Raw genomic sequence first — 24,111 nt, forward strand, 5'->3', positions numbered from 1 at the left:
ACAAACTGGCAGCTGAGCAGAATGTGGAAACCTCTTGTTTTGAATTTCTTTAAAATAAATAGAATCAAACTGTTGCAATTAAAGTGAGTAGCTGAAATGATATATTCAGTGCCAAATTTTATAGATTATTGCTTCTATGGTTTACAGGTTCTGATTCTCATAGAAGATGGTTTGTTGTGGTTAAACTGTGTCTTACCAAAACAAAACAATTGAATGTTCTCTTTAATAGCAATGTAAAGATTACATTTATTTAATATATAATATTGATCCTGACAATGACATTGGATTTTTTAAAGGAATCGTATCTTTTAGAGATGCCTACTGAAATATTTACAGTTGAAATGATAGGGTGTTTCAGACTTGCCTCGATACCATCCAGTGGAAAAACATATAAATTGTATAAGACTGGCCAGGGGTAGATCATTGTTTAAGCTGGGTGATGACTACATGGGGTTCCTTAAAACATTTTTCTTTACTTTTGTATGTATTTGAAAATTTTCCATAATACAAAGTTTTTAAAAAGATTAGATCTCTTAGATAAGAAGCTGGGAAGCTGGGGTAATTTTGATGGTTGTAGTGTCTAGAGGACTGAATTAAATTCATCCATTTGATCGGTGGCACATTAGATGCCTTGAAAAGGTAAAAAAACAAACTTGGGCGCAGACTAAGGGGCCTTCAACCTGCATCTTTCCCTCAGTTCCCAGGAAGTCCTGGGACACGGCTCCTTGTTGGCGTTCAGCAGGCTGCTCTCACCTGAGTCGGCTGTTTTCCTGACTCAGCTTAAGAGAAACAATTGGGAGAAACCAATTGTGCAAAAAAGAATACATCTATTTTTAAATAGATTTTCCAAAAAGAGCTTATTCCAAAGGTTTCATATTTTCATCTGAAGCAATTATATACATTAGCAGAAACCATGGTTAAAGGTTAGTGGGAGGCTGCTGAACTTCCTTTTTTATTTCCTATTCAGAAAAAAAAAATGCTCAAAATCAGATGCATTTCCAGATGAAAAATTCATCAAAATATTGATACTTTTATATTTAATATGGGAGATTAATTTGAAAATTTTTTTAAAAATTTATTGGGGTGAGAATTGTTAGTAAAGTTACATAGATTTCAGGTGTACAATTCTGTATTACATCATCTATAAATCCCATTGTGTGTTCACCACCCAGAGTCAGTTCTCCTTCCATCACCATAGTAAGAGTTACATCAGGCTGTTTGCTAACTTTATATCTTTTAAGTAGCAAAGGAGATTGAATTTGTCTTTCCAGCAATACATCAGTATTCACGTAAGACTTTTCTTTCCTTTTCTAAATGGGGTTTTGTTTTCATCCGTTGTAGTTTGAGTAAAGTAGAAAGTTCAAGAGGGGAATCTATGAGAGAGAAAACTGAAAAATTAGATATAGGCTGCATTCCCTATGGCTTTAAATGTTAAATTTCTATCTACACTGAAAGGAATCTCTCTAGTCATTCACACATGGGTGCCCAGACTCTCTCTAGAACATCCTTTCTCTGCAGAAGCCAGCTCAGTCTCTTTAACCTTTCCATTTTATTTTGTGACCTGGCAGTGATTAAACAATAGGCCATGGTTATCTCTGCAGGCCGCCTGGGAAGCAGCATCAGCACAGAGATGTCCTGCAGGCAGCACCTGGAGACCAAGCTAAATATTTATATTGGAAGTTGGAATCAATTTGATTCATCTTTAGAAAATACGAATCCCCCTTTTTCTACCCCTGGAGAACAAGTATACTTCCCTACCCGACTGACTCTGGGCTTGGCCAGGTGTCTTGCTTTGGCCAACAAAATGTGTGCAGATGTGATGAGAGCAGAAGCTTTGAATGTGCTTGTGTGATCTGGCTTCTCTCCCAGGCTTCTGTGATCTGCCATGAGAAGAACACACCCTGGGTAACTGCCAATCAAGGAGAATGTGAAGACACACAGAACAAATCTGGACCCATTTAAAAGCAGGTGACCAGAAACCTGAAGCAGAGCTGTGAGCAAAAAAATATAAAAGCTGTTGTTACAAGTCACTGAACTTTGTGGTGTTTTGTTATGCACCAGTGTTGCATCCATAACTGACTACTAACACATCTACATACACAAAGAAATTGAAATATGAGAGTAGGTGCATTTTCTAAGGAAACTGTGTAAAGCAGTAACTCTTAACCTACTTTAAAATTATGGACTTTCTTAAGAATCCAATAAATGTCTCGATTAGATTCTTCTCCAAACTTTCTTGCACTACCACCCCCATCTCTCCCCAGGTCTCCATGTGAGTCCATCTAATTGGCAGAATCTAAAACATGTCTAGAATGCTGTGTGGAAGCACGGAATATGTAGCTTCTTAGTTTTCCAGACTTTGAAACCTAGTAGGACATTGCACTGGGACTTACCTGAGCCGTTCTACTCTTTCTAACATACCCTCATGAGCAGGAGGAGTCTGGGGAGCAAATGAGAAGATAGAGCCAGAGAGAATTAGGAGAACCAGGTGTCATGGAAGCTATGATGAGAGTATGAAGAAGTGAATGGTTAATCACTTAAAATTAAATGATACAGAGGAACACCATGTGAAAATGTAAAGAATCGATTGAATTGGGCAATAACGATGTCCCTGGAGACCAGAACACGGGCTGCTTCATTGCAACAGTGAAACAATGAGGAGATACAGATGATGAGTCCTAAAACAAACCACTTTCCAGAACCTTGATTGAGAAGGGAAGAGGACGGATATGATTTCTAGCCCTGTATTCTTGTGTAATAGTGAATAATTCCTCACTAAGAGATTGGTAAACTCAGTCTGCCATGGACTGACTAGAAATAGTCTCAGTCTCTCTTCTTCGTCATTTTTTTTTTTTTTTTTTCACTGTCTTCTCCTTGTGCCCTGAACCAAATAGTCTTCTTCTTGGGTCTCCCAAGTCTTCTTGTGGGTCAACAGAAATGACTCTCAGATTCCCTTTGCATTTTCTTGTTGTCCGATTATCATAGCCCACAGATGTAGGAAACTTTCTGGAAACTGCTGTCATTGCTATGTCAGTGCTCCATTTTCTCCTTATCCCATGCAGCCTGTATCTCATTACCTCCCAGCAAGGTCTGTCTCTCTTGCTCACCTTCTTTACTTACAATTCATAGTCATTGTCATATAGTACTCCCAGATCTCGGCACTCACAGTGGGCCAAGTCTAACCAATCTTGGCATTGGTAAATGTTGGTAATACTCTCCCAATATCCATCTTCCCTTCTTTCTTTTAATAGAAGAAACTCCAAGTTCTAGCTGAGCCTAACTGGAGACTAATTTCTCAGCTTCTCAGGCAGCTAGATTTGACCATGTGATTACGTCTCACTGCCCTTTCCTTCTGGGTAAAGAAAGGTGATGGTTAGAGCACTCTTAGAAGTCATGTACTTAGCATGCTACAGCTGCCCTCTACACCCAGACTGTTCATCTCTAGGCTGTTAAATTCATGTAAATTTAGGTTTTAAGTAAAACACTATGTTTTCTTTTAGACTGGACCTTAAATAATACAATGGCCACAAGCTCTGTTTTGGACTGGCTTCACAATAACCACTGCATCTTTGTGGTCTGACCTCCGCAATTTGCTCTCTGCCTCTTATCTGTCTCCTCTGACTAGAACACCTAAAGATGCTTGTCATTTTTGGCGTCACACAAATTCTGGAGAATCTGGGGCAAGAATGAACAGCACCTGGTAGAATTCTCCTGGAAGCGTTGTCCTGTTGGAAGCATACATATTCTCCATGATCTTTTGGCATTGGTGTCAATTAGCTTGCAGCAAATCCAGGGATGTCCACTGAATAGTAATGCTGCCTAACCTTTCTGTGTCTCAGTTATAAAATGGAGATAATAATTATACTTGCCTCGAAAAGTTGTTATGACAATAGTTTTAAGTGATTACATTTAAATTATTTTACTTTTGCCAATTTTAGGACAAAATATGACCATGCAAATGCATGCTTGGGCCACTCCCTGGATCTTGGAAAAGTCAGTGTCATTAGCTTCACAGTAAATCTACCTCTACCTACCTTACCAGGTCATTAGAGGATGACACAAGATAGACCGAGGGCCAATAACACAGTAACACATACCTATTACACAAGGGTGACCCCTCTCCATTGACATGGGGCTCGGGGCTTGGCCAGCAGAGCAAGGTTAGATTTCAGCCCTCACTCTTTCCCTTGGCTGGGCGCCTTTGACATTACAAAAACTCAAGACTGCAGTTAGTGTATTCCACCAAGGTGCTCAGCCAACAAGGTGGGGGTGAGTGGGAATTAAACTCAAGTCGCCTTCTCTTGCCAAGTTGTGTTTCTCAGCAAGCAGGTACATATACCTGAGAATGGGGCATTTTTGGCTTCACATAAAGGCTCTCTCTCTCTGCCAAGCCCTGCACCCCTATTTTGTTAATGTGCACAGAGGTGCGTAAGAGTTGTGGGTGGCCCAGCACATTACACTAGCACATGTGGCAGCTGTGATACATGACACACAAAAAGCACTCTGCAACTATTAATGTTGCTCTTTCTCACCTCCCTCCCCCCATTCTTTCCTATCACTGTAACCTTTTCCTTATTTGCTCAATCTTGTCTAATTCAAGGCCGTTTAAAAAATTAATTTGCCTATTTTCAAGAAAGCAATAATTGAAAACCTAAGTTGCTCCATGGAATTGCTTCACGAGTGTGTCCCTGTGCTTTATGGGGAGGGGATCCACACAAGACAACATCTTTGGTGATTTTGTCATGTTCTTTGGCTCTCTGCATTGGCACACTGGTAGGAAGGAATTTGGGGTTGCACCACCCAGGGAACACTCAGATTTCATTTTAGGCAAACCTGAGCCTGAGGGCTGTTTCTGGCCAGTATCAAAACCTGGGGGGTGGGGTGATTGTGTAGCCAAGAATCAATGCCCTGTGATGTCAGACTTGCCTTTTGGCACCTTGGTGGGAAGATTTGAAAATTCTTTAAGGAGACTGTTCTTTAAAAACTGGCCACTAGAGGGCTCTTTAGGGTCTCTCTAGACAGGGGTCTTGCTGTGAGCTGACAGCTTGAGCGAGCCGCTTTGGACCTTTCCAGGCCAGCTGAGGGATTGAGGATAGTTCTGTCTTACAGATTAGAATATGAAGGTGGACAGCAAGGCAGCAGACGCCTTGTTCACCCACTCACTTTATTTCTGCCGAAGGAGTTACCCAGAGGCAAAGGGACTTCTTAGAAGCCCAATTTCTCCATCAACGTAAACACATTTTAAAATCGGGGTAATATAAAGGCTGACTAATTTAAACTCCTCCCAACAACATCTGAGAACCAACTGTGGAGCCACACCCTCATTAACATTGGACTTGATCAAGCTTGTCAACTTGACTAACACAATGGATTGAAAAAACATATACATGGTTTTAATGAGCACCTGTATTTTGTCTGCTCCTATCCTGTCAATAATCTTTGCCCTATATGAATATTAATAACTGATGTATTTAATTTTTAATCCATAAAGTCTCCCTGTTTAAGGAAAATATGGTTTCCATCTAGCCCTTTCCTACCAGAATAGCCAACCACCTCGGCTCAGCCCTAATTCTCTTCCAAACACTGTGGCTGCCTTCTTACCAGGACAGTGTTCGCTATTCAATTGTGTGAATGCTCTCTTCTCCTAGTTTTGGGCCTGAATCTGCCGATATGTTAGTACTGTTTGCTTTAGAGTAAAACTTCCTGAAGAGACAGATGTGGTTTTCTTACAGACACTGTTCAGTAAAATGTATACTATTCAACAAGTGTTATAACTGACAAACAGAGGTTTCAGACTTGGCTTCTCCTTCCCAAAGGAATAACTCTAATGCATGATTCTGACCACAATGTGTAAAATAGGGTATTTGGCTAGCATCTGTGCTATTAGGAAAAACAAGCACTAGAGCTGATTAAAAAAAAAAATAGCTTATTAGCATAACTTCATATTCATAGTCTGTAACAACATATAAAGGAATTTAAAGTGTTAGCTCTGGTTTCATAGGATCTGATGATTTCATTTCCACTTTAAAAAACTTGTTTTCAGATAATACACATTTCTTTTAAAAGAAATATGGGATCATTGAAGAAAATTAGCAATTTCTTCAAAAGTATCAAAAATGACTTACAACCCTACAATTTAGAGATAACCACAAATACATAGTTTCTATTTCCTTCTAGTCTACATTCATAAGCACACATATACATGTATGAGTATTATGTTTTTCCAAAATTAGAACATAAGAGTCTGTATCTTGCTCTTTCACTTATCTTCGGCATTTTCCCGTCATTAAATACTCTTTGAAATCTGGTTTTCAACGACTGAATGATATTCCATTATAAATATATATCATGATTTATTAACAAACTTCCTTCTGTGCCCCTACATATCTTTATGCCTTCATGCTACTTATTTCCTCTTGCTGACCCCATAGGATGCTTCCATTTCCCAGCCTCCCTTGCAGTTTGGCTAGGACCACGTGGCTGAGTTCCAGCCAGTGGAATATGAGTGCAAGTGACTGGCCCTGGCCTTAAAGCCAACCCACATCATGCCTCCACCCTCTCTTCTGCTGCTGCAGCAGCTCTGGAAGCCAGGTGTTCCAGATGGCATGGCTACAATACAGAAGCAGCCTCCATCTTTGAGTCACCACTCGGAAGAGGAAAGAGCATCCACTTGGCACCAGACTTCACCCTGAGTGAAAAACAAACCTCTGCGTGTTCCTGAGCATAGCCCAGTGATGCCTTAAGGAAAAGAAGCACATATAAGACCTGCAAGTTGTTCCCAACTTTCCATTATTGTAATAGCAACATTTTGGTTATTGCCCATTATGTTGCTAAAATAAGTAAGAGGTGTGAGGTTGTTTTTTCTCGCTATTTTAACTAAGCAGATAGTTATTTTCTTCTTTATATTTTGGTATAATTTTATAGTTTTCCGCAGAGAGCTATTTTTAAAAAACGAGAAAGTGTGTTAAGAGACAAGCAAAATCGTCTGAAGGTTGATCGATGAGGCTGAGCTTGTCTGGCAATGGACTGCCTGGAACAGGTCTCCCGCTTCCCCATGGGGGGGGGGTATGTGGCCCTACCCAGCCCCTTGTGGGTTAGGGGCTCCGGTTCCCTCAACTCTAAGAGGCCGACTTCTAAACTGTTGATAGGTGCCAGGAGCCGGAATTCTCAGTCTGCTGCTGCACGGCCAGCATCTCAATGCAGACACCTTGGAACCGGAAGTCTGCCTGTTCAGGCCAGAGGAAGCCTACTAGGTCACAAGTTTTGCCCATACAGACAACACTTCAGATCAGTGTCTCATTTTGTTGCTGTTAATTATCAGGGCAGATGAGGGTAAGTATTTATTTATTTTTAACAAAATAGTATATTTATATGAATAAAAATTCAAAAGATTAGAAAGGGTAGAGTTAAAACTCTTCCCTCTGCCCCTCAGTCACCTAGTTCTCGTCCCAATTTTAGTATATGAGCTGCCGAAGCGAGCACCAGTTCTCTTCCCCAGAGACAATTAATTTTGTTTCTTCTATAGCCTTAGAGAAATGACAATTTATCAAAAATTGAGTATAACCAAAATAAATAAATAGCAGATGAGGTCCCTTCTGAATCAAGTAAGGCATTCTTTGATTTTTTTTAAACAATATTACTTTTAAAAAATAAAAACCCATTACAAAAAACTAACCTGCACAGATAGGTCTAAAATAAAAACAAGTCTCCCTTACACAGCACCTTTCATTCTTAGACCTTCTCCCGAAGAACAACCACAGTTACCAACTTCTTATAATCCTACTCAAAACAGGCCTATGTGTATAGCCCATAAACATTAACAAATTACAAAGATGCACAGACGTACCAAATACACATTTCTGACTCTTACATTTTTTACTTAATGATACATGTTGGACATACTTCCATACCAGCACACACAGAGAACCGTCCTTCTTTTCAAAAGATGAATCATAAAGAGTTTTCAGTCTTCTATTAAATCTCTGGTTTGTTGCTATTACAAATAATGTTCTTTTTTCCCCTACCATCTCCCCCTTTCCTCCACAATGTTTTTTTAATAAATTTCTAAATGTATTAGGGTGATATCGGTTAGCAAAATTATATAGGTTTCAAGTGTACATTTCTATAATACATCATCTATATATTGCACCCACAGTGTTTTTTCATAAGGATTTGTGTATGTGTATTATAACTTAACACTTCTGAATGTTTGTGAGCCTAAATTTTGAGCCAAGTGAATATTCTTTTTCTTTTTTAAGAACAGGGGGGATTTTCAAAAGAAATTGTCTATTGTCATCCCCTTTTAAAACATTTACACAACTTTAGGCATGTTCCAATCAATTCTAGAAAGACAGTTCTTACATTATTTTTGCTACAACATCTAATAACATTGGGAAGAGACCCAAGATGGAGAAATTGATAAACACTGTTCCTGTTTCCTGAACACATTAAAATTACAACTAAATTATAGAACAATCAACCTGGAGAACCATCTGAAGCCTGGCTGAACAGAAGTTTTATAACTACAGATATAAAGATGAGCCACAACAAGACTTACATGAGGCGTGGAGACACGAAACATTGTGGTCCCAAACCTCTGCGTGGCAGATGAAAATTGGGAGGGATACCTTGGCCACAGAGGTTTCCCCCGGAGAAGCAAAGAACCCTTGCCCCACTGCAGGCTCCCCAGCCCCGAGTACTGGTGACGGGAAGAGGAGACCCCACAAAATCTGCCTGTGAAAAACAGTGGGGATTCCAACCATCTGGGTGGGACAGAATGCTGCGGGAAACCCAAATATCCTCTTAAAAGGCCTGTGCACGGACTCAGTCACTCGCAGGCACTCACCTTGGGCTCCAGAGGTGGGATGGTGACTCAGGGATGTCAGAGGCATATGGGGAACAGACTGAGGTGTGTGGCTCCGAGATCAGGGCTGGACGACAGTCCCATTTTTCCTGTGAGGGTTCCTCCTCCTGCGGCTGGCAGGCGGTGGCCATCTTTAATATGTCGAGCCCTCCGACTATGCTTACGGACAAATTTGAATCTGATTGGTCTGGTGAGCTCCACTGCTCCACTCTGCTGACTGACTGAGACCCCGCTGGACCCAACTTCCTCAACTTTCTCCATGAGCAGCCAGTCCTGCCCGCATTGCGCTCTTTCTTGAAAAACTATCAGAGTTCATGGGCTCCAGGTGGGTGATGACTGGCCTCAACTTGTTCTGAGACTTCTACTGAGTAGCTCCAGGCTCAACACCTGCACCAAACAAGAGTCTATATTAACACTTTCCACTGTAGTAACTCCCTGAGACCCTGCCTCAAGAAACTCACCTACCACATGAGGCTTTATCAGTGGATGAACTTTAAGGAAGCAGGCAGGTGGAAGTAGGACTCAGGGTGTCCTGGCATTTTGCAGAGCTACCCCAGGCCTGGTACTGGTGGCAGACATCCTCAATTCACAGCATGGCCTCTCCCTCGTGCCTCCAGGTTTAGTACAGGCAGCAAAAAACAAACAAACCACAGATCACTTTGTAGCTCCTACTAGATAGTCCACGGCCAGTCAGAGGCAGTGGGTGACCTGGGCCTGCACTACTGATCCCCCTAAGAAGCCCCAGAACCAACATACTTGGAGGTTGGCTTCAGACCACAGCAGAGCCCTGCCCAATTAGCCCCAAGTGGCACACACAAAGGGCAGTCTCAACAGGTACCAGTCTGCTGGGTCAAATCCCACTCAGTGGGGTAACCCTCCTAGACAGCAGCCCTTAAGCTGTGGACATGGCCAAATACCATAGAGAATCAGCCTAAGGGTCAATCCCACCCACTGATGTGCCAAGAATAATCAAGGCTCAACTATAACAGGAGGCACACACAACCCATACAAGGGACACTGCTGGAGCACCTGGAGCAGGTGACCAGGGAGACTGTGCCAGGGCCCCACAGGGCACCTAGTACAGAAGGCCAACCAGCCAAGACTGTGAGACATATTAGATTTGTCTAATACATAGAAACAAACACAGAGAAGCAGCCAAAATGAGGAAACAAAGAAATACATCCCAAATGAAAGAACAAGAGAAAACTCCAGAAAAAGAACTAAACAAAATGGAGGCAAGCAACCAAGTAGAGACAGAGTTCAAACAATGTTTGTAAGGATGCTTAAGGAATTTAGTGAGAACTTCAATAAAGGGATAGCAAGCATAAAAAAAGGACATAGAAACATAAAAGAACCGGTCAGATGTGAAAAATGCAATCACTGAAATGAAGAATGCACTAGAAGGAATCACCAGCAGACTAGATGAAGCAGAGGATCTAATCAGTGATTGGGAAGATAAGGTAGCAGAAAACACCCAATCAGAACAGCAAAAAGAAAAATGAATCCAAAACAATGAGAAGAGTTTAAGAGACCTCTGGGACAATATCAAGCGTAACAACCATTCTCATCATAGGGGTACCAGAAAGAGAAGAGAGAAAGCAAGAGATTGAGAACCTATTTGAAAAAATAGCAACTGAAAACTTTCTTAACCTGGTGAAGGAAATAGACATACAAGCCCTAAAAGTGCAGAGATCCCAAACAAGACAAACCCAAACAGGCTCACACCAAGACACATTATAATTGAAGACAAAGAGAGAACTCTAAAAGCAGCAAGAGAAAGGCAACTAGTATCTTATAAGGGAGCTCCCATAAGATTGTCAGCTGATTTCTCAACAGAAACTTTGCAGGCCAGAAGGATTGACACAAAATAGTCAACGTGATGAAAATCAAGAAACTACAACCAAGTGTACTCTACTCAGCAAGGCTATAATTTAAAATCAAAAGACAGATAAAGTGCTTCCCAGACAAGAAAAAGGTAAAGGCGTTCATCACCACCAAACCAGTATATCAAGGAATCTGAGAGGGACTTCTTTAAGATGGGGCGGGGGGGGGGGGGGAGGATAAAAAATATGAATAATAAAATGGCTAACAATTACTTTCAACGTGAATGGATTAAATGCTCATGCCAAAGACAGAAGAGAGCTGAATGGATAAGAAAACAAAACGCTTACATATGCTGTCTACAAGAGAATCACTTCAGATTGAAAGACACATGCAGAGATGGAAAGTAAAGAGATGGAAAAAGATATTTCATGAAAATGGAAATGAAAAAAAAAAAGAAAGAAAACCTGGGTATCCATACTTATACCAGACTTTAAAACAAAGGCTATAACAAGAGACAAAGAAGGAGCCAGTAATCCGTCGTCTGGGTATTTATCCAAAGAAACCCCAAACGCTACTTTAAGGGGACATGTGCATCCATATAGTCATTGAAGCATAGTTTACAATGGCCATGATGTGGAGGCAGCTTGGGTGCCCATCAATGTAAGAATGGATAAAGAGGAGGTGGTACCTATATACAATGGAATATTGCTCCCTGGAAGGGAATGGGTTCTTGCCATCTGCAGTGGCATGGACGGACCTCGAGGGTATTGTGCTGAGTGGAGTATGTCAGACAGAGAAAGACAGATGCAATGTGATTTTTCTTGTATGTGGAATCTAAAGAACAAAATAAACAAACAAACAAATCAGAAACAAACTCATAGATACAGAGAATATTTTGACGGTTACCAGGTGGGGGGTTGGGAGTGTGGGTGAAAAAAGGGGAAGGGATTAAGAAGTACTAACTGGTTGTTACAAATAGTCATAGGGATATAGGACATAGCATAAGGAATATAGTCAATAATACTGTAATAACTATGTATCATATCAGACGGGTACTAGATTTATTGGGGTGATAGATGGGAGGGGGTTTGGGGCCAGGGTAAAAAAGATGAAGAGATTAAAAAATACAAATCTGTAGTTAAAAAATAGTCATGGAAATTTAAGTAAAGCATAGAGAATACAGTCAATGTCAATGATATGGCAATAACTATGTATAATGCCAGGTGGGTACTAGACTAGTCAGGGATATCACTTCTTAAATTATATAAATGTCTAACCACTATGCTGTACCCCCAAATTTAATATAAAATAATATTTAATGTCTACTGTAACTGGAAAATTAAAAAGCAAGGGGCAAACATGAAGGGCAATAAGTGGTCCAAATTTCCAAGTATAAAACAAATAAGTCATGGGGATGTAACATACAGCATGGGGCATATAGTCAATAATATTGTGATAGCATGGTACAGTGTCAGATGGTTGCTGGACTTATCATGGTGGTTTTCTTTAGGTATATAAATGTTGAACAACTATAGTATACCCTTCAAACTCATATAATATTTTATGTTAGCTATATTTTTAATAAAAATATTTTTAAAAAATATCTAATAACATTGATTTAATAACATTTCTCTCCTTCTTGGATGTTTCATCTTATTCTAGTTTAGCTTGGTTATTCTGTGTTGAATTTGATTGAACATTTTCTCCCTGGCCTGTTCCCCACAAAAAGCCTTGGGAGTGTGGCTATTACCTGAGCATTATTCCAAAGTGACTAAGCATCATTTGATAATATTTGATAATGGACAAAATAATTGCTGTTGTGTTAGAACTGGATGAAAGAGGCTACATTTAGGAAGCTAAGACTGAAGATAAAAGTGAGTGCCTTTAGGAAGCTTTCATTTCAATCTAGATAAAATTAATTTAAGGACAAATGGAATGAGAAAGATAACTGTAACTCTCTCAAATAAATTTTGTTTTTGGCATTTGAAGAAAGTTCAGAGGAAATTGAAGGACAAATAAACAGTAAAAATTAAGGATATATATTGTAATCATAGAGCAGATAAAAAATCCTGCAAAGAGTAATATCAAAACACCAAACGGCAAATTAAAATGAAATTTCAAAAAAAAAAAATATTTATATAATGTAAAAGAAGGAAGAAAAGGAGAAATAGAAGAAGAACAACAAAAAAGCGAGACCAAAACAGAAAACATATAGTAAAATGGTATACCAATAATTGCCTTGAATGTAAGTGTGCTAAACACTCTCTATCACATTAAAATGCAGAGATTGTCAGAATGAAGTTTTAAAAGAGTCCCAACTACGTGCTTTTGTAAGAGATGTTTAAATATAAATACAGCTATAAACAATTTAGGTCAAGCTTAGCAAATAGTTTTCAAAAGTCCCCAAAATTCCCATCTAATTCTTCCCCAAAGTACTTTCCCCCTCATTGTATTAATGTTCTATTCTTTAGCATTAACCATTGCATTCATATTTATTAATTCTCATAACTATAGGCCAAGAGAATAAAAGAAACACATACTCAGCATTCTTCCTAAAGCCCATGGGGAGGAAAAAAGTAAAAGATCCAAAAAAGTTCTTCCCATTGTCTGATTTCTGGAACAGGTTGTGAATACAATTACAACATCCAGGAGAGGGAAGAATGTGTAGAATCAATCAATCTTCAAGTAACATCTAGTTCAAGCAAAAGACTTCTTTGGAACTATTAAGGATGATGTTATTCCTCACTTAAATTCCCTTAACAGATATTGGAGAGAAAAAAAAAAAGCAATTCATAGAAGAAATCCCCTGAAATCACAAAATGTAAAAGTTTCATGTGGCCTTCTAATATTCAGCAATTGCTGACTCCCTTTTTTATTTTTATTTTTTGGATAATTTGGAAGTGATAGATGTCTCTGAATGAATCCAGTTTTATGATATATTTTAGATTAAAAATTTTCAGAAGGCCTCTTTAGTTTTTCACAATACAAGAATACATTTACAAAATAACGTTTTAATTTCATGAAGTTTTCTTAGAAATAATGCCAGTACCACCACCAAGCATAACCACAGCAGCATGCTTTAAGACCTAAAAGTGAATCTTTAAAATATCAAATGTAATAATACGCCAAAAAACAGAGAAGTCTTATCCATGAAGTTGATTGTACGTCATCATCTATTGCTTACTTGATGAAGCCACTTTCTTCAGAAAACTCCCAATTCCTTCAAACTCCATCAGTTTGGTTACCAAATACTGCCAAATATGTAACTAATTTATAGTAGCTGAATAGAATCATAACCAGATTTCACAATTTACATAGCTGATTTCATATAGCTATATTATACCTATAATGACAGTTATAGAAGAACTATGTTTCCTCTGAGAAGTTGGATAGAATAAGCGTACTTTCCACTCATGCTTCCCCATAATACATATAGGAGACTTTCTGTTAAAAGATGGAGGATGAGGGAAGATAGATCAATAATCATTCCCAAGTTTTTTGATTTGGTATCTAAATTAAAGGTTGTCCCACTCACTTAAGAAAATCAAATGGAGAAAAGTAAAGAGTTTCAACTTGGACATACTGATTTTGATGCACAAATAAGTTGGTCTAGAGTTTAGATGCTATAATTGCAATGGAAAGGAAGACTCCAGGGTTATCAGTGCACAAGTGATAATTGAAATCAGGAGCATGGATGTGTTCATTTGGGAGACCATGGATTTAGAGAATGTCAAGGTTGGAGCCCTGGGTCACACCAACATCTGAGGGACAAGTGGAAACAAGAAGCCCAAGATGGTGACAAGGAGGGAAGTCAGGCAAGTGGGGGAAAGTGGAGAGAGTTGTGCTACCAAAATCAAAAGGAAGAGAGAACATTAGGGAGGAGTGTCAAGTGAAGCAGAATAAATATATGCTTTCTCAATATAATCTTGTCACTGATAAGCAAGGAAGGGTATCTCAGCCTTTAGCTTAATAAGATGTTGATATTTTTCATCTTTTTCATTTCAGCTATTTTCAGGCTAATTTTAAAAACTACCCTTTAGAATATGTATCACATACATATTTATGTACTAGTTTGCTAGAGCTGCTGTAACAAATTGCCACAATTTTAGTGGCTTAAAATGACAGAAATTGTTTCACTCACAGTTCTAGAGCCCAAAAGTCTAAAATCAAAGTGTAGGCAGGGTGAATTCTTTCTTAGGGGCTCAGAGGGAGAATGTGTTCCGTATCTTCTCCTAGCTTCTGCTGGTTGCCACCAGTCTTGGCATTCCTTGGCTTGAGGCAGAATAACTCCAATCTCTGCCTCAGTAGTCACATGGTATTCCTCCTGGGTGTCTGTGTCCAAATTTTCCTCTTCCTGTAAGGATAGCAGTCATTGGACTAATCCAATATGACCTCATCTTAACTTGATTTAAAGTCTGCAAAAACAGTATTTCCAAACAGGGTCATAGTCTGAGATTCTGAATGAACATGAACTTTTGGAGGATGCTACTCAACCCACCATCCTGAGTACGTTCAGAAATTTACAAGTGCCATAGCAACTAGATTCTAGTAAGGAAAAGGTTAAGAAATTAGAATGGTGCACATAAGAAATGAATTTTATGTAGGCACCTGTTGGAGGAGGTCAGTGAGATGATGTGATCCCTGGCTGACCTGACAACTGGACCCAGGCAATCAGGGGCTCCTCACTTCCCCTGGTCTTGGGATGTATGTTCCATTGTTCCCGTACCAGGAGCCACTTCAAAGGATGCTGTCTTGAGAGAGTAACGTGTAACTGAGACCATGAAGACTGTAGACTTGACTGAATCCCATTAAGGCCTCTATATAATCTCTTAAGAGTCTGGCGGGAGGGTGAAGAAATCTATATGTACCCTTTGTGGCCACCCAAGACTACTCTCATATGTAAGTTCCCTTGTTTTTTAAAACTGCCACCTACCAATATGGAGGGGTCTATCTCCTTGTATGGAGGCTAGTTTCTAATTTCACTGGGAGACCGCCTGAGGTTTTGAACCAACAGCACTGAATTTTTTTCGCACCTTAGTTTTCTTCAACCGTATTAGGTTGGTGCAAAAGTAATTGCGGTTTAAAAGGTTAAAAATAATTGCAAAAACCGCAATTACTTTTGCACCAACCTAATAACATGAGCCGAAAGTAGGACTCATCCTGTAGAAATTCTTCACACTCAATGTTTTTTAATTTGGCATCTCAGCTACCCTAAGAGACACCCCTCTGAACTATTTCTATAAAGAAGAAATTCACATTTTTTCACTTAGTGAAATACAGAAGCAGAAAGCCTTCCCAACCTGTGGGGACCCCGTTTAACGGAGTTTTCCATAGTCGTGCAGATGGGCAAACTAATGGACTCTTTAAAATTCTTGAACTAATGAGAGGTGTGGCAAAGGACCACACATTTATTTAGCAAAAAGTATCTTTTCTTCATTATCATCAAATATTTACTATGCACCAATAGTCTTTGTGGCACCGTTCAGCATTGAGTGTATTTAGACCTAAACAACATTATTTCCCTGGGATGACATTGGGGAGGAGGAAAAAAAAAAAGTAAAAGTCATGTTTGGACTAATTCTGACATTAATTTGAGCCATCCCATTAATTCAGGAAGTCACTCTGTTTATGATGGATTCTTGGGCGATCTTTCTCGATCCCTCTTGCCCCTCCCCCCAGTCTCTGCCACTTGGGATACTTTCCAGGGTCCCCAAACCAGAACCAGAACAGGCTTCGCTGACCAGGAGCAGTGCCATGAACAAGCCTCCGAGCTGCCGCGCATCTGGGCGAGTCCACCCCCCCGCCCCCCCCTACCCCCCACCCCCCCACCCCCACCCCGCGCGCTGTCCTCTCGGGTCTGAGGCTGCTGAGGAAGCGTCAGTATTAGGGATTCCATACCAGCTCCAAAGTCGATATGGCTCCCCATAGTCCATCATGTAACTATAAAGGGAGGGCGAATTTGTATTTCAAAGGCTCTGAATTTGAAATATGTATCTCAAACATAGAATGCCATTTTTTAAGAAGAAAAGTAAGCCATGCTGTAGCATCCACGACTCTTGTGAAACAAAGTCTTCAGGACGATTGCTGCAGAAGAAACTTTGACAGACAGGGCTTTCTAGATGGGAACGAGGACCGGGATCCCAGAAATCTGTTCATTTTTTTATTGCTCTGAACACCAAATGAAGGCCAAGGGTTCTGTCTTGGTGGGGATAACAGTGGCCCGCGGGCCAACACAGGCCCTCGTGGGTCTGTCGCCATTCCTCTGCGTCCTCCGTGGGGCCGGCTGACTCCAGCAGGAGCTGGACGCGCGGGCCCGCCAAGTTTTCGGTTTCCACTTTTCCTTCCCAGGCCTCTCCCACTTCCTTTCGCACCGGTCCCCGCCCTGCCGCCAAGTCTGGGGGTCGAATATCTTCGGGGCATCGTCCTCCTCCCGCAGGGACCCGTCCTTTCTCCCGGGACCAAACGGAGGCGAATTCCTGTGGGTCCCAGAAGTGCCAAGAGTGCGCAGCAAGACGGGAAATTGCAAAAGTCCTCGGCCCTCCCCGTGGCTTTCCCGTAACTCCCGCCCCTCGGTGCTCACCCCGCAGCTGATTCATAGCCGGGGCGCGGGGCCGCCTCCCCACAGGCGGCGGCACAGTCGTCCGCGCCGCCACCTCGCGCCGCTGAGGACTTGGCGGGCTCGCGGAGCCCTCCGCCCTCGGGGTGAGTACCCGGCCTCCGCGCCCCCCGCGGTCCCGCCACAGCCTCGGCAATAGCACGACCCCGCGCCCCGCCGCCCTCGGTTGTCCTTCCGATGCCGGACCCGACGCGGCGCGGCGCGGGGAAGAATCGGACAACCTGGCCGCCCCGGGCGAGCCGCCTGCCGGCCCTGCTGGGCGCCATCCCTGCCCTGCGTTCGCTGTGGCGCCGGGTAGGATCTGCGCGGAGACGGTGCTTTGAGGGGTCCTCGCCTCTGGCCCGCCCACCTGGTGCGTCGCACTGCGAGTAATGCTTTCCAGAGCGCACCCCGCGGGGTCCACCGCGACGTTTCCTACTCTGCTTTGACGTTCGTTCACCGTCCCATTGCGGCTTCCTCAAGTGGTCGGGAATGTTTGTGGCGTTAAACTTCCCATTTGATCCACTTTGCCTCTCTCTAGACACACCTACGTGTGTGTGGGGGGTGTTACTGCTGTTCTTAGTCTCCCCCTACCCCCCCCCCCCTTAACTGCCACATGACAGAGTCACTCCTCTCGAAGTCATGATCTTCCTCCCACTCCGTCTCTGTTTACACCTAGAAGTGGGAGGTACTCATCCACAGGTGGCGCAAGGATGTCCCGGTGATGTTTGTATTTGTACTTGGCTCAGACGCCAACCCTCTCCGTCGCGTGAATGGAGGCTGCAGAGTTGTCAGGTTGGGCAGCTGAAGCCGTGCGTGTGTAAGCGCCCCCCCCCACCCCGTTTTATAGACAGTCCTGGGCATGGAGGGGTTCAGTAACTTGTCCAAGACCATAGAGCTGGCTGTGGTGGCGCTGAAATCGCCGAGCCCGGGGCTTTTCTCTTGACACCCTGAGTTCTTTCTTGACGGTCTTGGCCTGTCCTTCGTCCGCCCATCAATACATCCCTCCATCTCTCCATCCATCCTGCCTGCCCGCCTTCCTGCCTGCCATGTGGAGGTACAATGCCACAGAGAAAGGCCGCTGGATAACCAAAAAGCCGGAAGACCTTTTGTGAACAAATTCTCCAACTCAAGAGGAGTAAATGTGGGGGTCAGTACAGGCAGAGGATAGAAAAGCATTGGATATGGTATATTTAGTTGGAACTAGAAAGAAGCTTTAGGTCTTATTCCCAAGTTTAAAACTAACTTTGGGCCTTGGGTCATGTTGCTTATCACCTTAGCCTCAGTTTCCTTGTCTGTAAAATGGCAATGGTTCATACTTACTTTGCACCAGGCACTATTCTAAGTACTTCATATATTGCTCATTTAAGCTTCACCAATAAAGTAGATACTAGTTTTATCATTCTCACTTCATCAATGAGGAAACTGAGTCCCAGAGAGGTTAAGTACCTTGTCTATGGTCACACAGCTAGCAGGTGATGGAGTCAAGATTTGGCTTTGGAGTTTGCTTATAACCACTATGTTGTGCCTCAGACTTAGGACCCTTTTTGGACCTCCATTGTTACCTGCCCTGGGGATAGTGTTTCATTGTTCTGCTTTGTCTTTCTCCTGAGCTGCTTTAAAATGCCCTCAGAGACCCTTGAGGCTAAAGGGCCCCAAACAGTCATAGTGGCCAGGGATTCCCAAAGTTAGTTGTGCTTCAAAATCATTCCTGGAGCTTTCAAAGCACCAACTTCAGCTACCTATTAATATTCGGAATCTTGAGGACCTCTTCAGTTTGGTATCTCCCCTGGTAGCGTTCAGTACTGCTCAAAATGCCTGCAGTGGCAGAGAGCTTACCACCTAACATTTCATTGCTGGACAGAGCTAATTCTCAGCTGTAACTTGCCTCCTTGTGACTTACATCTTGGTCCCTGTTCTGCCTCCTGTTGTCCCAGCAAATGTGTCTAAGAACACTTACTTATACACCAGGTCTCTTTTCTTGAACCCAAAAGACCAGGAACACCTACCTGAATACATGCAAGGGTTCCAGAGTCTCTGGTGTTCTCATAATCCTTTTGTCCCAAAAAAGGAACCAACACAGGAAAACTATATACAGTTTTGAAAGAGGAATGGGTGGAAATGTGATTTGCCAAGGAGTGTTTTTTTCCTTGTGGGAACTGGGCTGGGGCATTGTTGGCTCGGGTAGAAAGAAATCTTAGTGAGTGTCATCCGGCCCACTTACCGGAATGGTGAGCCCTGGCTGTCCTTTCCATGAAGAGGAAGCCCTCTTTGATTTTAAAAAGAACTATGTTAAATAGGGAAAAAATAAAACAAACAGAATCTTGTGAGAAATATCCCTCCCTTGAAATAAGCTTCCTAGTAGCTACATAAAGTGAGAGTTTCTTTTCCAGCAGCTGTATGCTTGGTGTCACAGCCTTCCTTCCCTTCTCATTTTAGTTCTGCTGGTTTTTCAGCCCTTATTTACTCCAAGTCGTCTGTTTTTGTTTTATTGTAATGTCCTAAAAATAATACTAATAATAACTGAATACATTCTCATTCAAATAGAGAAGTATATGGAATGACTTGTACAAGTACCATCACCATTCCTACTCTCACATAGAAGAGGTAAATACCATTCCAAGATTGGTGAATACCATTCCAGGATTTTTTTTCTTTTTATACATATGCATAACATGTATATATACATATGTTTTAATATATAGAAATGAGATCTTATTATACATTATGCAGCTTACTTTTCACTCCCAAGTCTTAGAGATCTTCCCATGTCTATAAGTACGTCTTTTGGTAATGGCTATGTGTTATTCTAAAGGAGAAACACAATTTATCCATCCTTTCTCTTATTGATGGACATTTGGGTCATTTAAAGTTATTCCACATTAGCAACAATACTCCAGGGAAGATTGTCCATTCATCTATGTGCTTAAGCCTGAATAGTTCTGTGGAATAGAATCCTAGAAAAGATATTCTTGGGCCAGAGGTAGGGTTTCCAGGCAGGAATTCCCGCCCGTTCTCGGGATTTTTTCTTGCTTTTCCGTTCCCAAATCCCGAGAAAAATTGGTCAGGAAATTGGGAAAATCGGTTCCTTGAACCCAGGTGGTTGGTAGTATCGGCTGTCACTTTGCGGAAACGATTCATCGTGAGAACAGAAAACAGTTTATATCTTGGATTTGGGAACGGGAAAGTGAAAAAATTCCTGAGAACAGGTGGGAATTCCCACCTGGAAACCCTAGCCAAAGGGTTTGTCCATTTTTCAACTTGATAGATACAACCCTTCAAATTGCACCATGACCCCCAGACCAGGTACTAATTCAAACTCAGTGCATTAAAATCTGTTTTCCTTAATATTCCTAATAGCAACTGTTACCTTTTCTTAATTTAAATTTTCAAATCCGGTAAATGAGTGAAACCCAGTAAGGAAGGCATTTTAATTTTAATTTTAATGATTAATACTATGATTTAATATCTCTAAAAATTTATGGGTCATGTATGTCTTCTGTGAAATACCTGTTCATGTCCTTTGCTCATTTCTCTATTGAGTTGCTTTTCCTTATTCCTATATATTATTGCAGAAGCTCTACACCTATTCAGGATTTTAATCCTTTGTCTGTTATAGATGATGTAAATATTTCCTCTAGTGTAAGCTCTTTTTCCCCAGCTTTCCTGAAAAAGTACATAACCTATGGTAAAATACATGACATAAAATATGCCATTTTAACCATCTTTAAGTATACAGGAAAGTATTATTAAGTACATTCATATTATTGTACAACCATCACCACCTTCCTTCCTCAGAATTCTTTTCATCTTGCAAAATTCAAACTCTGTATCCGTTAAACAGTAACTCCCCATTCCCCCATCCCAGCCACTGGCAACCACCGGTCTATTTTCTGTCTCTATAAATTTGACTATTTCTAAGTACCTCATATAAGTGGAATCATACAGTATTTGTCTTTTTGTGACTGGTTTATTTCACTTAGCAAAATGTCCTCAAGGCTCATGTATGTTGTAAGAGGTATCAGAATTTTCTTCCTTTTTAAGACTGAATAATGTTCCATTGTCTGCATATGCCACATTTTGCTTATTCATTCATAATGTTTTTATTTTTAACTATTTTTTTGCTGCACAGAAGTTTTAAATGTTTGTATAATCAACTCTGCAATCTCATGATTTCTGTGCTTTGTCTAATTTAGGAAGGTCTTTTTCACCTCAAAATTATTTTTTAAATTATCTTATTTTCTTCTAATATTTACATTATTTTGGTTTTTACAATTAGCTTTTTAAAATATCAGACTTTTGTATAAAGTGAAAGGTAAGGATATAACAATTTTTCTTCTAGAATTTTAGGCAGTTAACTCAACAACCTTTATGTAATCATCCGTCTTTTTTCCGGTTCACTTGAAATTGTTTTTATAGTAGAATAAATTACTATTTATATAAGGGTCTGTTTCAGTGATATTTTTGTCTTTTTTTATGCCAGTGCCACCCTGTATTAAATGCTATATAGTTTGGTTTTTAAAAGCTGTATAGTGTGGTTTATATATATCTAGTAGATATATTTGTAGTTTTTTTCAAAAAAAATATTTAGAAATATTTTTATATATTTTCTCTTTTGCATAAACTTTATAAATAGCTTGCCAAGTTTAATAAAATCTTGTTGAAATTTTTCTTAGAATTTTCTTGGTTTTATAATTATTAATCATTTTTTTATGACTTAATGTCCTAAGTATGGAGGAATCAGCGTGATGTGGGAAGTACTGTGCTTTGGGGAGTGAGTCACTGGTTTCAAGTTCTGGATTAACTATGCCAACCTGTGTCAAAGTTACTTTGACCCTTTCTTAGCCTTAATTTCCTTATCTCTGTATGGAGATAATAATAGAATCTCTTTCATAAGCCTGTTGTGAGAATAAATGCATGTACATCACTTAGCAAAGCACCTGGCAGAGAGTTAGCATCCAGTGCTAGCTGGGGTCATTATCATTGAAGGAACCAGTAAATATTTTCCTTTATGTTTGATGGTATCCTGGAGACAAAAATATGTAGTAAATGTTTCATATAGTAGTGTTTCTCAAACTTCAGTGTGCATGTAAATCACCTGGGCATCTTGTTTAAATACAGATTATTATTCAATAGGACTAAGATTCGACCAAAGATTTTGCATTTCTAGCAAGCTCCTGAAATCAGTGCTACTGTTCTTTCATCCACACTTTGAGTATAAATTATGCTGGTAGTGATTGTATTTCCTATGAAGCTAAATGTGATTGACAGAACTTGTAAATTACTTTCTTTTAATATTATATGCTAAAGAAGTAAATTATAGTTGTTTCCCTCCTTCCTTTTTTTTTTTTTTTTGGAAGAGAAAGAGGGTTAGTGAGAAGAATAAATATAACACCATGTTCTATTCTTAGATCTAAAATCTTTGATCAAAGGTTGCCCATGTGAGGAGTCCCATTTGGGTGGAAATGGCTTGGCTTGATCACTGACTGGGAGCAGCTTGGGGGAACTGTGGACTTGGACGTGAATGTGCAGCCCATCAAAGGTGCAGCCGTGGCAGCTGTCAGTCAGCTGTGCTCCTGCAGGCTCCTCTGAAGGGCGCTCTGAGTGGCACCGCTGTATGGTTGCGACACCTCTCTTCCAGACATGGTTTTTTGTGCAACACTGTTCTGAAACTTGCTTTTTCATTCAATAATTTTTGTACTTTCTTCCGTGTCAGTTCATGTATCTATTTCCTTCTTTTTAATAGTTTCCTAGTATTCTTTAGTAAAAATGCACCATAATTAAATTGTCTGGTTTCTTTTGATAGATATTTAGATTGTTTTTATGTTTTCCTCGATATCAACACTATAATGAACATTCTTTAAAAATATATATTTTTGTATATATACATACACCACACACACACACACACACACACACACATTATCTATAGGACAAAAGTTCAGAAATACTACTTCTGAATCAAGGTAATACATACTAAAACTTTAATGGATGGTGCCAAATTAACTGTAATAAAGTACTTTTTGACCATCAGTGAGTAACAACTCCTACTTCTTTAAACTCTTACCAATGCTAGGTTTTAAGACCTTTTTAAGCTTTGCTAATAGGACACCACAGAGATACACACAGAAACATACACAGTTACTGTTTTAATTTTCATTTATTTAATTATTAGTGACAGTGTCCAGTTCTTTGGATTTTTTTTTCTCTTTTGGTTATTGATATTTCCTTTTCATGAATTATGTATCATGTTATTTGCCAGTTTTTCTACAGGGTTGCTTGTCTCTTTCTTATTGATTTCTAAGGGCTCCTGGTATATTAGGGATAGTAACCCTTTGCCCTAAGTATTGAAACTACTATACTTTTTGAGGAGGTCCAATTATAGCACTAAATTTTTAAAAATATTTAATCAGTGTAGCAATCTTTATTGCTTCTGGGTTTCATACCACACTCAGACAGAATATAGAAATATTCACTGTGGTTTCTTCCACAAGATTCACATCCCAGCACATGTCCTGAATGAACAGCTGCTTTCTCTCCAAGAGTGTTTGCCTATGACATCATTGGGTACCCAGCCAGTTTGAAGAGTTTAGCAACACACCCACGTTCTCGGGAAGCAAAGGACTGCTCATGCTGCTTCTCACGGGGATTATTTGCCGTAATCAGATGTGCTGGTGAAGAAGGGCGTACTGATACCCTTTGCAAAAATTGTGTTCTATTACACAGGTGTAGTATTCATACTCAAGAATAGTCCAACGCATCTCCATTTTGCAAAGAGACAAGATTTGAATGAGAAGTTCTACAAAATGAATGGGTAGTTTTTCTTTTC

The 24,111-nt window shown here is 40.4% G+C and overlaps 1 protein-coding gene across 3 annotated transcripts in view; it reads left to right on the forward strand.

Annotated features, from left to right (window-relative positions):
• Positions 1-17,100: 17,100 nt before the first annotated feature.
• OSMR (oncostatin M receptor) overlaps positions 17,101-24,111 on the forward strand; it is a 50,306-nt gene continuing 43,295 nt past the window's right edge. Inside the window, exon 1 of one of the 3 annotated variants that reach the window (XM_019737311.3) lies at positions 17,101-17,389. The gene's annotated coding sequence lies outside the window, so the exon portion shown is untranslated. The remainder of the gene's footprint in view (positions 17,390-24,111) is intronic. The other 2 variants (XM_019737314.3, XM_074328980.2) reach the window with 2 other exon arrangements.

The sequence above is a fragment of the Rhinolophus sinicus genome, chromosome 3 (genome assembly GCF_057876585.1).
Source record: "Rhinolophus sinicus isolate RSI-liver-muscle chromosome 3, RSI-T2T, whole genome shotgun sequence".
In the NCBI taxonomy this organism is placed as follows: Eukaryota; Metazoa; Chordata; class Mammalia; order Chiroptera; family Rhinolophidae; genus Rhinolophus; species Rhinolophus sinicus.